At 44.2% G+C, this 16,627-nt stretch overlaps 1 protein-coding gene across 6 annotated transcripts in view; it reads right to left on the minus strand.

Moving 5' to 3' along the window:
- Positions 1-16,627, minus strand: part of LOC136854134 (methionine aminopeptidase 1D, mitochondrial) — a 103,186-nt gene that overhangs the window by 77,035 nt on the left and 9,524 nt on the right. For 2 of the 6 annotated variants that reach the window (XM_067130353.1, XM_067130385.1), the window contains exon 1: positions 15,721-15,859. The exons of 3 other annotated variants lie outside the window; for them this stretch is intronic. The gene's annotated coding sequence lies outside the window, so the exon portion shown is untranslated. Of the gene's footprint in view, positions 1-15,720; positions 15,869-16,627 lie in introns of those variants that run through there. One more of the 6 variants, XM_067130369.1, reaches the window with a different exon arrangement.

Below are 16,627 nucleotides of genomic sequence, written 5' to 3' on the forward strand. Positions count from 1 at the left end.
AGGGGGGAAGAGAACAGAGGAAGGGGGTAATTCCTGGAAGTTGCAAACAGGTTGGTTGACCCCATAACTTCCAAAGTTTGGCACACATGCGAAGATCTAGTGTCCACTCTGTGGGCAGAATTTGTTTGTGGCGGCTCAACTCGTCCGCCAGGCCATTGCACTCGCCTTATGTGAACCAAGTGACTAATCGAGTCTGGTTCCGATCTGCCCAGCATAGCAGGTCTCTCGCCACCTCGCAGAGTGAAAATGAGTGGGTCTCCCCCGCCCTTGATGTTTGATATACGCTAGGGTTGTGGTACTGTCCGCATGCACCACTATAGTCTTGTTGTGAACCTGTGTTGTAAAGTGTTGCAGACCTAGATGTATCACCTTCAACTCTCTCACATTGATATAAAGTCCTTTCTCCTCCGAAGACCACCTCCCCAAGACTTCCAGGTTCCCGAGGAGCGCTCCCCAATCTAGACCCGACGCATCGGAAAAGAAGTCTAGGTCGGGGCTCACCGGCACGAGAGACTTCCCTTCCGAAAGTCTGTCTGAGGACCTCCACCACCACAGATCCTCTTTTATTTCCAAGGTTATCGGAAAGAAGTGATGGTCTTGATGCACCTTCTGATCCCAGCAAGCTATTAAATAGAATTGGAGAGGTCTCATGTGAAGTCTCCCTAGTCTTAAAAATTGCTCCATAGAAGCCATCGTCCCCAAGAGGCTCATCCACTGGGTGGCGGAGCAAGAATGAAGCAAGAGGAAGAGGTCTACCTTCCTCAGACAGTCTTCTACTCTTTTGAGTGACGGAGAAGCCCATAAACTCAGAGTCTATCAGAACTCCCAAATACAGAATCTTCTGAGTGGGATTCATTTGTGATTTTTCAAAATTTATTAGCAGTCCTAATTCCTGGGTTAAAAAAAGTCTTCTGCAAGTCCTCCATGCAACGCTTCTTTGTGGGTGAACAAATCAGCCAATCCTCCAGATATAGCGCAATACTCACTCCCGCTAGATGTAGCCAACCCGCCAAAGGAGCCAACACTTGAGTGAAAACTTGTGGGGGAGTCAATAGATCAAAACAAAGTGCTCGAAACCGATAGATCTGGTCCTCAAAAACGAATTGGAGGTATTTCCTTGAGTCTGGGTGAATCGGAATATGGAAATAAGCATCTTGCATGTCCTGGGAGATCGTCCACTCTCCCTGAAGGATGGAAGCAAGAAGCGAATGGATGGTTTCCGTGTTGAATTCTGTCTTCTCTACAAAGATGTTCAAAGCACTTACATCAAGCATCAGTCTCCAACCCCCTGAAGCCTTGGGCACTACAAAAAGGCGACTGTAAAATCCTTTCGAGTCTGCCTTCTTTACTACACCTATGGCTTCCTTGCTCAGAAGAGATGACACTTCCTTCGATAGGGCCGAATATCTCTCCGATCCTATGGAGTAAGCCGTCAATACAATGGGAGCTTTGGTCAATGGTGGATTCTCCCTGAAGGGGATGGAGTATCCCTCCTTTAAAACTTTCACCACCCACTGATCCGCTCCTCTTTCACTCCATCTCTCCCAGAAGAGACGAAGCCTGGCCCCTACCAGAGTATGAAGGACTAAATTCTCACTTGCAAGAGGATGGTTTGGAAGAAGATTTCTTGATTGCACGGGGAGCAACTCTAACTGATCTGCAGAGCGGTCTCTGATTTCCTCCACGAAACGGCTTTGGTTGCTCGAGAGGAGATGGTTTAGCTGAGAAGGCAGACCAGTCCCTCTGGCATTTCGTCGATTCAGTCAACAAATCTTGAGCTGATTTATGGTGTAGACTTGCTGTAATCTCACTTACGGCGGATTGTGGAAACAAATGTTGCCTGTCCAGGGGGGAAAAAAGGAGAGCCGATTTCTGTGGGGCTGTAACGCCCTTTGATGTGAACGAGACCCAAAGTTCACCCTTCTTAAGCACACCCATGGCATAAAGGGCAGCTAATTCCTGTGAGCCATCTCTTAACAGCTTTATCCACGTAGCTGAGAGAAAATGAAACAGGTCTGAAACTTCATCACACAAAAAAGCCAGATCTTGAAACTTCTTGGCAACTGCTCCCAAACACCAGTCGAGAAAACTCAACACTTCGAAGGACTTGAACAAACTCTTCAAAAGATGGTCCACCTCCTGAGATGAAAAGAATGTCTTGGCCTAAGCAAGAGCCAACCTATGCCCCGAGTTAATGAGCGCAGAAAAGTTCCCCTGGGAGGAGGCAGCCACACTCCCCAGGGAAGGAGCTTCTCCTGTTACATGCGACAAGTACCACATACATGCGAGACAAGAGGGAGGGACACTAAAGCAGGCTTTCCCTTGTTCCCTCTTCTCAGAAAGCCAGTTTTCTACTTGGCGAAGAGCTTTCTTCGATGAAGAAGAGAGAACCATCTTAGGAAGTCTCATCAGATCAACGGGCTGATTGCACATCAAGAAAGACAAGCTGGAGAGGAAGGCGAGGCAGGAGTAAAAATTCTGGGAACCGTTGCAGAAGGAACTTAAGGAGTGTCTCATACAGCGTAGAAGACGAGTCCTGCTCCCCTTCCTCGTTTTCAGAAGAGATCGCAGACAAAATCGGGTCTAATTCTGGAGCTGCCTGTGCTGTAGGTTTCTGTAAAAGATGAAGGATATTTTCCAGTTTATGTTGCAAAGGCTCAAGAACTGGGTCCAACGCAGGAGGATTACCAGAAGATACAGGGTGCTTAGAGCCTTGAGGGGGCTCACGTGCTAGGGGAAGATCGGGAGATTCAGGGCACTCCGACGAAAAAGAGCGTCTGACCACCTCAGGGCCCCTGGCTGCAGCAGGGCACTTGGCTGCTTCAGGGCACTTAGCTGCATCTGGGCACTTGGCTGCATCAGGGCGCCTGGCTGCTACAAGCCGCTTGTCTGCTTCTTGGCGCTCATCAATATGTTCTGCTGATGCAGGACATTCAAAAGGAACAAGGTGTTTATGCGAAACCTGGAGTTGCTCGCTCGAAAGGTGCAGCGAGCTAGATCCTTGCTCCTGGCGCTGAGGAAAGGAGAAACGCTCCATACTGTCCCATTTGCTGCACAAAGGTTGAGGACTGAAGGAAGGCTCCCTCATTCTCTTGTAAGGGAGATGTGGGGACTGGTCTTTACCCAAGAAACATCTCTTAAGTGGGCAAGATTTGTCGGGGAAGCGATGAAGGTGGCTCTTATGAGGAGAGGACTCCTCAGAGCTTGACAAAAGCTGATGAACTTCCGAGATGCCTTTCCAGCAGCTGTCTCTAGTCGCAACCTAATATGCAACAGGCTGGACTGAGGGGACGACTGCCTGTGGGCAGACCCCACTGACCTCCCTTGGGTTACAGGTATGCCTTGTCCCAGGTAGTGGGGAGTATGGCAGGGACCGACACCTAGGAGAATCAGCAGGACGAGCAGCTGCCTCCTCCACTGACACTTCAACTTTAGCACTTTTTCAAACCTGTCCATCAGGACGTGCACTGATGCCCCTAACTGGGCCACTGTACTCACTACTAGATTTAAATGTTGCTCAAATTTATTCTCAAGGCTGGCAAAGCAATAGGGTTCAGAAGTAATGAGTAATGAAGCCAGGAGAATGAGTAGGTGGTTTAGAAGAATTAATTGATGTTGGTGGGGAAGGGTTAACAGTTGGAGAATTAAGAGAATGTAAGTCTTATCCAATCTAGGAGTCAAAGAATGACCAGCTAATTTCCCGCTGGCTTTAGAAGCTGCTTTCCTCTTTTTATCTCTTTTTAACTTAGCTAAATGTGAATTTAAAGTTTTCCATTTCTGTTCTCCCCAATCCCTGCACTCATCGCAAGTCAAAATAATAGAGCAAACTTGTCCTCTACAACCGGAACACAAGGTGTGAGAATCATAAGTCAATTTTGTCATCTGGGTATTGCAGCCTTTGCTGCAATACCGGAAACAAGAACTACTAATGTTGGACATATCCTAACTAGTTGAAAAGTCAAACTCGTGCAAAGGCAATCCAAAAAAAGTCACTGTGTGAAAAAATGCCAAAAAGGCTACAAAAATACTTCACCAAGGAAGAAAAGTACGAATCCAAAAACTCTAAACTGCTGTAACAACACCAGGTGTTGACGCTACAAACGGCAGAAACAAACTTTCATGTTGGCAATGTTGTTCCTCTTTCATAGCCCAAAAGTGGGTGGGGCATAGTCACCTACACAAAACAAAAGAATCGCTACTGCGGAATTCAGAATTCTAACTGCCGTTCAAGTAGAAACTCTTAGCTAAGTAATTACTGGGTAAGTTACTTATATAAAACCAAGTATTCGGAAACTGAATGAGCAGCACAAGTGGGCTGTGCAAACCCTTATCCATGTGATCCTGAAAGATCACTGGGGAAAAGCCAATGTTTCCCTGTTACCCTGGTTGCCTGACCAAGGAAGGATAGGGAGAACACCCCTGGACCACCAGCAAACCTAAACTGACCTGCAGGTTAGGTAACGAAAGACAACACCTCTCTGTGCGATTCCAAAGGATTGTGGTGAGAAGGGTTGAAGTGATTACCTGTTACTACAGTCATCCAACCGTAGAAAAGCTGGGAGAACACTCCAAACTTGTTGCTGCCCGTAAACCCAGTCCATAGACTGAGAGAGAGAAAGAAATTGACTTGAAGCAAACTCAAAAGCTACAGAGATAAGACAAGAGAACCCTGAGTCTAAGGGAATGGCACCCAGTGCCAGCCTTGCCCAAGAAATCTATCACCAACAGTGATCGAGACGCGTTGCTTACCCCAAATGGAAAGGCGCACAGAAAGAAGCTCAATAAGATTTCTAATGCAAGGCAGACTTACCCACTCTAAACTCACTACTGTAGTCAGAGTGGAGGTGAGGTTCAGAGGAACGGCATAGAAAATGATAAAGAAGGGAAGGAGAATGCCTCAACCTACTTCCACCACTGTCAAAACTCACCTTGTCGGCAGTTGTCAAGAATCACAAAATTAGCAAGCTAAATCCTATGTAAAGAGCAAAGGTTTGTATTAGAGCTGGATTCTGCAGCTTAAATGTAATAAAATTTTTCCAATTCACCACTGAACACACTAAAACATTAGAACTTCTCTATTAACTGACTGATTCAAGGACAGATTTCAAAATAAACAATATCATACAATACCACTGCGTATAAGCCACAAAATGAATCATAAAAAACAACAGAAGCTATGACACTCAATTAAAATCATAAAAACTTTCAAATTAGTGCTCTGTATGGTAGTTATTTAGCATGTGCTGCTATAAAAATATTATAGATCTCATTATAATTTTAAAAATACCACAATGGCTAAAATTCACTTCTCTGCATAAACAGAAGAGGAGTCAATTGACATCATCATCTTGACATTTGGGGAAGAAACCCCTTCTCAGGTTTTAGTACTGTGAAAGAGACCACAGTCTTTACAGGATGGCTGTGGTTGCCTAGCCAGAAATCCATGGGTCAAGAACAAGTGGCCAATCCTCATGTAACACCAAACAGTTCCCCTTCTCCTTGGAATATCACTATACACATTTAAGAAGAAATGGCTTGGTAATTTCAGGCATTTTGCGGTCACTACCTACTAAACTCTACCATGAGCTTGTGAGGAAAGCTGTTGACTTTCCCCATGCACTGACTTCCCTTATGTGTCAGAATGCCAACATGTGGGCTAATATCTGGCCTGAGAAGGAGAGACATGGTTGCCTCTCTCTTCTCCTGGCAGGTTTGGATCTGAAGCTGTTTACCCAGATATCAAAAGCAGTGGCTCTTTATACAGCCTGGCTTCAATTTTTACTGCTGAGCTTTATGCAGTTACAAGTTTTACAAAGTATACTGTCATTCATGGCAAGTAAAATTATGTAATTTTTAGTGATTCTTTGAATGTATGGCAATCCCTGTGAAGGTTTAATGCCAAGTACCCAGTTGGCTAGCAAATTTAGAATGAGTATTTTAGTTATTAACTTTTACTGGATACAAGACAACATGTAACAAAAAGACAGATAGCTTGGCAAAGAGTAGACATCTAACGCTATGTCAAGGTCGACTCCTTTTCCATTTACAAACTTTTTCCCTAGCTATTAAGACATTCCACAAATCCAGTAACACACCAGCCTTCAAGAAAGCAAGAATTCTATCTAGAATGGAAAACATTCAAACACAAATGGTGGAAAAAAGTGAACTAGACAGGCCATCTAGGTGAGCCAAGCATTCTTCTTTTTTCTTTAAATACCTATAATGCCTACAGTGAGATGTAAGCTAACTCTATCAGTAGGTAACAATCATCCCAAATAATTCTTTCTTTGCATGCAGGGGTTCCACAGGATAAGGACACCCTTGTCCCATCAGATCCTCAGGGACGTGGGCTGCACCTTCTTTGAACAAGGTGTCACACCACCTCTCTGCTTCCTCTTGGTCCCACAACAAACCTTTCACTAGAGTAATCATGCAGGACGCAGAAGTCGCTATAGGAACAGAGTTACAAGTTTGACATTGCTGCACAGCCCCCTGCTCCTAGACTCAGCAACTACCAAGCCAGTACACAGGAAGGGAGAATAAGCCCATGCACCACTCGTCCCACTTCTCTCCCACTAGCACAGCAAGGAGAACCCACCCAATCACTATAAAAAACTTGATCCTTGGACCATGCCTAAGTTGAGCAAGTTGATTGTGTATGGCCTTATCTATTTGACTCCTTGGACACACATCGAGAAGGGTTGTCTTTTGCAACAGCTTCTCCAATCATCTGGCCCAGGCTGAGCAGAACAAACAAAAAAGTGCAGACATGTCCAGATGTGAGCCTGAGGCAAGGTGGGAGCAGACTTCATGTCTAAGTGGGCAGGTGCTGCAGCGCCAGCTCTGCCAGAAGTACAACAATCATTCAAGAGGTGGTCTAGCACCTCCACTTCCATCTGAAAAGGAGGAGCTCACAGGAGAAGTCCACTTGGACTTCTTACATGAGACCTTAAACTTACTCTTGTTTTTCTGTCTACATAGCAGAAAGGCGTCCATAGACAAGGAGGGGGACGACACCTGCAACGTCAATGACGAGGAAGAAAACGAAGAAGAATGCTAATGCACTACTTCTCTTTCCTCTCGCTGGTCCTACTCACCTTACAGTATACTGAAGGGCTGGTCAAGGCAGGAAGCGAAGACAAAGCCACAACTACCAAAGGATCTGTCACCAGAAGAACTACTGCAACAAAAGGATCCTCCTCTTTTGCAGAAGATGACAAAGCTGAGGCAGCTGGTGATCAAGATCCGGTGTCTGATTTCCAGCTTTTGCTGAATAAAACAGGTTTTGACGTAGGAAAAACCTATTTTTGGTAGTCGCTGCTGAGTCCTCAAGGAGTTACCCTTCCATGGTCTACCAGAGCTCCATGGCGACCAAACTAATATCAAAGAATTCTCTTTTAGCTGGTCTTGTGGCCGGGTATTATATCGTAATGATAAACACTATAACACGTGATAGGGTATGCAATGGACTCAAAGATATGAGGACACCTTCCCGTATCTTCAGCAAAGCTGCACCCAGTTTCCCAACATCAAAACCTGCAAGATGAAGAAGTGATTACTGCGCATGCATGTCCGCCATATTGTCGATAAACAGACTGACACGTGACCAGAAAGCCATTACTCTCTGTTGGTCAATGCAGGATGATCCCAAGCCCAAATCCCATGCCATTTTGTCAGGAAGTGGGAGGGTTTTGAGACTCAACAGCAACTACTAAAAATAGGTTTTTCCTGTCACAACCTGTTTTTTGATAGCGTAGTTGCTGGTTACATCCTCAAGGAGTTTTACAAAGAAATTGACAGGTGACGAAAGGCTTAAGCTCTCAAATTTTAATCCCAACGACCCAAGGAAAAAACATTTCTGATCTAAGGTTAAGCCATAAGTTTTGAGCCCCATTCTTTATTCCAAATACCCCTCAGGTTTTGGTAACAAACAACAAAAAACTAAACATGAACTTATGTTTTTAAGGTGAAGTTCTACAGTGACTTACCTAAGCATGCTGGGTATGGTTGCAGTATTGTCACACCTTCCCCCAGCAATAGTCAGTGCACCCACCTGTTAAGAAGATCCCTGGTTTTCTGCTGTAGTGCCTATGGGGTCAGGACTAACCATACCACCTACTGATACACAAAGTAGTCGAATTTGTTCAAGCTCGTGGCAATAATGTTTTAAGAATACTGTACTGTCTCTGATGACCACCCTGTACATTCGGAAACTTCTTCGAATGAGACATTTCTGTAAAAGGCCAACGACGTATTTACTTTCCTAATATCATGTGACCTAGGAAAGGAGTGTGGATATGAAGTTTTCATAATAAAATTAATATTGTAATACTTACCTGACACCAAAATTAGCCCTGGTCACTGACCAGCCCAAGCTATATCCCCATAATTTTACCTACAAAGTGGGTAATTAACTGTCAGCGTTACCAACGCTTCAGGAAAAATCTTGTCAAATGAGTTACCTGAAGTACTGTTGACAACACTGCTGCAAATACCAGCTGACAGAGGCCGACATCCCCGACTGAGTCACTCACTATCAAAAATTGAAGTGGGGAGGAGGATGGGATTCATTCAGGTGTTCAGATGAATATTGCAATATGAAAACTTCATATTGCAATACACTTCCTGAACACCTGAATTAGCCCGATTAACAAAATTTTAAAGGCGGTGGGATCAATCTAATTCAGCCCAACCTGTCATCGGAAAAAAGCAGGTAATTCATTGTCAACCTCATGTGTGTAAAAGAACGTGTCCTCACCTGTTTATTCAACTCGTAGGTGAGGATGCCTGCAGAGAGAGTACCCCGACGTCAGTCTTGTGTCTAAGGTACTGAGTCGAGCTGCCTCCCATTTGGTATTCTATACCTCTCATGAATGGAGGGGAAAAGACGAACATCCCATGTGGCTATTCAGAGCCTCTCATTTATGGAGGAGTACGATGAACCTCTCAGTTGGCTATTCAGAGCCTCTCATGTATGGAGGAGAAGTTGAGTGTGCAGGACCTTCAGTTCTTCACCGCTCGCCAACACAGATGGCTGTGCAGAAGATGTTGAAGATAATCCAACCTGGTCATCTGGATCTGCCTAACCTCAAAGGCCTAACAACAAATTAATACTCTTGATATGAACCCCGACCAACAGAGACTCTTAAGTTCATTAGATTACCATTAACTACCTAAAAATTACCCACACCCTGACATTACAATCTAATTATAAAATTGAGTTGGCCGCAACAAAAGGACCCAGCAAGTAACCCCTCTCCAAATAATACTGAATGTCTCTAAGGTAGAATGTCGTGAAAACCGACACAGACTTCCATGTAGCCGCCAACAAGATCGCCGACACGGAAAAGTTTTTCCACAGGCTCACTGGTTGAGTTCTGTTCGACAGGAATACCTCCAGTTGGCTTAGAATCGCCAGAATCCGCTCTTCTGTCAGGAAAGCACTCAAAAGACTAGTCTGAATCATCATCCCTAAATAAATCTTTACTTGCACTGGAATTAGCGAGCTTTTGTCTAAATTGACTCGAATTCCTAAGTCTGACACAGGTTCAGTTGGAAATCCCTTGCCTGCAACACCACATCCACAGACGAAGCCTGAACCAACCAATCGTCGAGATATCTCCTCATCCGAAAACCCTGACGATTCATTATGTCTGAAACAGGAGACATTACCCTCATGAAAACCTGGGGTGCTGTAGTCAGACCGAAGCTGAGGACTTTGAACTGGAATGTTCCAGTTGGACCCGAGAAATGAAGGAACTTCCAAGATTACTGATGAATCGGAACCTGGAGATACGCATCCTTGAGGTCCACTGAAATCATCCAATTGTCTCTCCAAACTGACCGCAGCACCGACTGCGAAGTTTTCATGTGAAACTTCGTCGAGACTATTAACCGGTGGAGACCCGAGAGATCTATAATGGGTCTCCAAGATCCTCCCACTTTTGGGGCCATGAAGATCCAGCTGTAAAAACCCGGAAAAGGGGGAGCGGGCTCTATTGCTCCCTTCTCTAAAAGGGCTTGGGTCTCTGTCGCCAAAGCTATCCCCTTGATGGAGGATGGGGAATAACTGGGAAGGTAAACCGGGGAGCCGGATAGAGGAGGACGAGAATGAAAAGGGACTCTGTACCCCTCCCTTAACACCTCCACTAACCAACTCTCTGCGCCCCACTCCTTCCAGATGTTCCAGAAGGGAGCAAGGCAACCTTCTACAGGGACAAGTGAAGGGAACATCTCTTACTTTAGAAAACCCTTCTTGAACAAAGAAGGTTTCGATACCGAGGCAGAAGCCGAACTCTTGGAGGCAAAACTGACTTTCTTCGGTGATCTTACAAAGGACTTGGAATTCGATCGCTTAGCCGGAGATGACATTCTGGACCCTTTAGGAGAACTTTAGGAGAACTTTGAGCTGCTACCTGAATCACAGCCTGTTGTGACTCTACTGCCGATGTCGAAGACACAAAGCTTACCATGGAAGAGACATCTTCCTCCCTAAAAAGACTGTTGCTGAGCGCAAAGGGATCCCACAACAGAACCCTCTTATGAATCTCCAGATAATGAGGCGGCAGATGATTCAAAAAGAAATCCCTCCTCTTCTTCCCAAAGAACGTTGTGCAGCCAGCAGAAATGTTAGCCAGGTAAGCCAACCCCATAGAAACTGAAGTGATGAGGTTATCAAACATCACAGGATCGGAGGGAGTATACCCATCCTCTTTAAGGAACCCCATTAACCCGGACAACATCCACATAGAGTGGGACAAGGCCTCCAGCTGGCTGTGAAAGGTGTCCTCCAAGATACAAGCCTCCCTAGATGTAACTGAGACCAGACGATTTGACAAAGGAACCCAAGAGAGAAGAGCCTCAACAGATTCGTTGAGAGGAACCCTGACACCCGCAGAAGGGTTACCCGCTACCTTGTAAAACCGCTTCCAAATAGGAAGCATGGTTGAATCCTGCTTACCCGACCCGATAATAGCAGCTAACACCAGACCAGCTTCTTTGATGTCTGAGAAACTACCAGTTTCGTTGCATATAGTGATTCAAACATCACTTAACTTGGTTGTGTAGGTTCCCCAGGAGCCTTGGACTGCGGATAACGGGAATGGATAAAGTCCACCATCCACTTACACTCACTCTCGTTAGCTGGAGAAAAACTGATATCCGGTGCTGGATCCTCTTCTTCAAAGGAACATTCTTTGTCCGACTGGTCCAACCGAACCGGAACAGGAAAAGAGCCAGGCTGACCACCAGAAAATGCCGAAATCGAAAACCCGGAACTCGTTACACCTGGGTGCATGAGATGAACACCTGACATATCTGTCGCGAACATACTTGAGCCAACCATAGTTGGTTGCGAAAACCCTGCATCACCCAGCAACGATGACACAACACCTGGGTGACAAAAAACCACCCCTGAGAGCGAAGAGGCCGCAACACCCAATCTACGCAAACCCAGACGAATCAAACCCGCATGAGAACGGGAATCCGGAACTGAAGTCATGCTGGTTAAGGAAGAAGGAGGAAAAACTCCTTGATGACCCGGAATCAAAACCGAACCTACATTGAGCGCCTCAGACACAGGAACAGAGAAACCTGTAGGAAAAGTTGAAAAAGAAGAAGAAGGAGAGAAGAACGAAGAAGCCACACTCAGAGTAACCACCGGAGCACCTACCGCCGATGTTGGACAGGTGGAGAACATACCAACTGGTCCAGAACTCAAGTGAGTTTCTAAGGGCAAGCTACGAGCTACCGAACCCAAGGTAACTGAAGAAGGCAAATTACCAGCTATCCTAGTGAGCAGAGAGGCTGAGGAAACTATCAGTACTGATACACTGAATGCTGGCGCAGGCGAACTGCCAACAGCTGTAGCATCCGTGAGAATTGCGGTGGATACATTATGGTTAGAACCCCGTAAAGGATGAAAATAAGGAGTTGCTGACACCTCCGCAACCACCTGAGAAGCATCTAGATCAGATGCCTGAGAAACTACAGGATTCGCAAAAGGTGATAAAGAGGACGGATCCGCTAAAGGTGCACCCTCCCTTAACCCCAAAGAGAGAGAGGGAGCCACTGAAGCTCTAACATCACAGGGCTGAACCAAAGAAAAATCTTTGCTCTGCTGAGTTAAAGGCAAAGAAACAGGATGAGCAAAAAAAGACCCTGAAGAGCCCCCGAAGAGTGAACCGAAAAAGAAGATTGAGTAAGGGCAATGGAAGAAGGCTTAAAAGAAATTGGGGAAAAGGAAAATTCCGAAGCAGCCGAAGATGCCATTGATTTCAAAGAAAGAAAATAGACCGATTCTGTTCCCCCTTGATAATCTTGATAGACATCATTAGCAAATTCAGGAAAATTCTTCAAGACATGATCATGAATATTGGAAAAACCAAAATTAAAACATTGCCTAACTAGTAATCTATAATCTTTAGAGAGACCCAACAAATCTGCATTATATTCAGCAACATTGAAAACCCAATCACCAGAATTACCACCACTGCAAGAAGAAAGAAATTTATCCCTTGATGGAAAAGGAACCTTCGAAAAAGAAGGAGTATTCTCCAATATTTCAGAACCAGACAAACCCGATACCAAATCTGAACAACCATCCATGGATTTAGACACCTTCTGTTGCAAAGAGCACAAAGCAGGAAATAAAACCGAAGATGGATCTAAAGAAGCCGATACATTAGAAACCCCAACCAAACCTGAACCCGAAGAAGACTGCACTTTCAACTTCTTTTCCTGAATACTTCCTAAAGTACTAATCCTACTCGTCTGTGTCATACCTAATTCTATATCCACCTTAGAACTTACATGTTGAGAGGGAAGGGGGAAATCTGCTGCCAACACTGCCTGCTCCGTGCCGAGGGGGCTGGCAGAACCTACTTTCGAGGTTTGCGGTTCTCCATGGCCCCTGGCACCTGTTAGGGCTGGTTCTGGAACAGGCAGAGGGACTGAAAAAGAACGATTAGAATGAACAACACTAGTACTACTATCACTATCTTTAATTTCAGTTAATTTAGTCATAAGGCTAGAAAATGGACTAGACATACTAGATGATAACTTGTCTTCTAACTTCTTGAATAATTCAGACTCTAACACTTCCTTATCAAGTGCCCGTACCTCTACAGCTGGTTCTGACCTATGCTTACTTTTAGAAGCTAAGGATTTTCTGTGCTTTACATAATCTTCCATCTGATCTACCAACCAAGACCTACACTCATCACATCTTAGACTGACACTTCATTGAAATTTTCTACATGATAAACAAAGAGAATGTCTATCGTGCTTGAGGGTACTCATCCTACCCTTGCAGGCCGTGCATGATCGATGAGTGGAAGCATCTCCAGCAGTAGAAAGCTCAGGTCGTCAAGGCTGTAGCAGAAGTGGAAGCAGCAGTGCTAACAGAAAGCGACATCTTCCTGTCTGATTTATCCATGAACAATGTCCGCATTCCACGACGACCGAAAGCAAATTGGAATGTTTACATCCGGGCAGGTAGTACTCCTGCCTCCCGGATGGTAGTTAACTGCCTAACCACCTTGTTTGAAGTTCAACAGCTGTTTCCAGCCTACACCTGAAAGTAATCCTTAATGTAAAGGACTGAGGGTTTGTATATTGTGTTGGAACAATCAAGTCGTGACTTTCCATCACACCGGTTTGAGAAAGAAAGAGCGCATGATTCTGGTGTTGGCCTAGGCCTATGAATCTTATCGATAAAACACATTGTGATTGGTTCGGAGTAATTAATCCGTAAGTCCTAGGGAATGACCTGGGTCAGCCTGAGATACGACTGGATGAAATTACATTTCCCGCGGTCAGGTCAGGGCGACGTACTGTGGCAGCCTTAGGAACTATGGGGTGAGAGGAGCGCCGCACTTCGGCCATCTTAAGAACTATGGGAGAGCGGTGCTGCGTGACACCGTTCACGTTAACTGGGTACTTAGAAAAAGTTACGCTCCGCTGAAAAAATTGTTGTTCGGAAAAGTCAAGCAAATTGGTCAAGTAAGTTACTTTTTGGGTAGAATCTGGCACGCTGAGGAACATTTATTCTATGCAATTTTTCATTTAGAGTCGTTGTTAATGAGTTATGGGCGCGTCCATCGGTCGTCCACACCACCCCAGTTGAGTTTTCTGAAGATTTATTAGGAGTCCTAAGCCTTGGGTTAAAAGTTGGGTTATTTCTAAGTAATAGAGACACCGCTGGTATTTAGCGAGAAATGGCAGTTTCTTATAGTATTTTGGTTGCTTATTTACAATTCAACGTTATTTTTTGGCGGTCGGCTGTAATTAACCTGGAATTGTCCCCTGAAGTACATCCAACAAGGGGTTTCCTAACGCGATCTTCACAGGACAGAGCACGGCTACGTCTGTTTCGGACGGTTCATATCCCGTCCGGCAAGTGCAGTACCTTGGAAACTGGTTTTTTCAACACTTTTAGGGCTTCTGACACTGGCAGTGCATTTGTTTGTTGTCGGCCAAATGGAATGTCCCTTCGCCGTGTTTAGTACTGGCCCGGGGGAGTGAGTTACCCATACGTTAACAAGTTATTGCACTTGCCAGAAGGGATATGAACCGTTCGAAACAGACGTACCGGTGCTCTGTCTTGTGAAGATTGCGTATGGAAACCCAGGATTCCCATCGGGGTCCCCCTTACCGTAGGGTAGAGTTCAAAGGTAAATTGTAAGTTAATTACAGCCGACCGCCAAAAATTAAAATTAAATTGTTAATAAGCATCCAACATACTATAAGAAACTGCCATTTCTCGCTAAATACCCGCTGTGTACCTATAACTTAGTTCTACCAAAGTAGGGTTGTCTGAAGGACCTCCATACATAGTAGCTCCGTGGGTGAACGAATCAGCCAATCGCCCAGGTATAAAAGGACTCTGATGCCTATTAAGTGCAACCGCTTTGCCAGGGGAGCGAGAACTCTTGTAAAGACCTGTGGTGATGTTGACAGGCCAAAACACAGTGCTCTAAATTGAAATACTGTAGCCTGTTCTGGTACACAAACCTCAAAACTTTCTTGACACCGGATGAATCGGGATGTGAAAATACGTGTCTTGCTCTATACGAAAATTCAATTTCCAAAGTGATATCCAAGCAGAGCTAGGCTAGGCTACTATTGTTTATTGTACCCTTAGTTCTACCAAAAATAAAAATACTATATCGAAAAGACAAAATTTCTCATCAGGCAAGCCCATCTCCATAAATATTTCAGATGATCTCACCTGTACTGCTATAGGCCTGGGTATACACCCTTTTTTTATACTGTTCACCCTAGCCAAAAAACTATATCAATAACAATATCTTCGTCCAACTAAATTCAGACCAAATTCCAAGCACTGGAAACTCTGAGGTCACTCGCTGAACAGGGATACAGAGCATAAAAGGTTTATGAAAAGGACTGCAGTTAGGGGTCGTCGGGATGCTGCAAAGAACCTCAAGTCATGCACGCGGTGCACAAAGGCCATTGCCCTTCAACGGGGCCTAGTATAATCTATATAGGTTTTTACCCTATCAAAAATTAATGTGCTAAAATTCGAACACCCTTGTTACCTTTACTCTAGGCCGGTACAAATTCCATTGCCTTGCACCAAGCTAAATGTAAATCAAAACAAACCTCCAACTAAGTTTTGATAATTGCTAAGAGGTTACTGTACATTGCGTTCCAGTGTGATGGGCAAAAATGCCTGACAAAGTCACTAAAATGAACAACTACCTTATTTAGCCTACGTAAGTTCGTGTAGCGTATGATGTAGATCAATTTGATCAAACCGCAGCTAAGGTTCAGGGTTGAGACCTTGTCTATGCAACGGCACTTCACAACTGTAAATCTGCAACAGTAAACAGCTCGTCCGATTGCTCATACTGGGTAAAGTGAAAATTTATACGCAATCATTCTATCATAAATTAAAATCATTGTGGCATATCACACACATTTTATCATTGTTATAACATAGATTCTGTCTTAAACAAAAAATGCACGTAATACTTAAAACCATCAAAACATCGGACGAAAATACTGTGGTCCCCGGACTTCAACGTTAACAATGTGTGATTTAATCTTTTGTCAGTTAACAAGTTAAAAAGAATTACGAAAGGGATACTAAGTAAACAGCAATTATTAAATCAGTCCTGGAAACATCTGTGGAAAAAGTTTTGTAATTTTGTATACATACTGCTCAAGGTTTACCTGGTTAGTCAAGGTACTGTGGCCATGTCCAAGGTCTAGAGAGTACACGTATTCTCTAGACCTTGGCCATGCCCATGAAATAATCTCAACTGTACGTTATTCTTTTGGTAAATATGTCAAAAACTTAATTTGCAATGACTTTTTCCACGGATGCTTCCAGGGCTGATTTAATCATTGCTATTTACATAGTACACCTCTCGTTATCTGTTAACCGACGGAGATGAAATTACACATTTTTTACTTTAATCATTGGACTGCAATGTATTTTCGTCCGAAGTTTTATGTTTTAATCATTCCGTGCATTTTTTTATTTAAGACAGAATTTATTTAATAACTGATTGATAAAATGTGTGTAATATGATGCAATAATTTTAACTTATGATAGAATGATTCCATATAGGCTATATTTTCACTTTACCCATTTTGAGCAAAC

The sequence above is a fragment of the Macrobrachium rosenbergii genome, chromosome 3 (genome assembly GCF_040412425.1).
Source record: "Macrobrachium rosenbergii isolate ZJJX-2024 chromosome 3, ASM4041242v1, whole genome shotgun sequence".
NCBI classification, from domain to species: Eukaryota; Metazoa; Arthropoda; class Malacostraca; order Decapoda; family Palaemonidae; genus Macrobrachium; species Macrobrachium rosenbergii.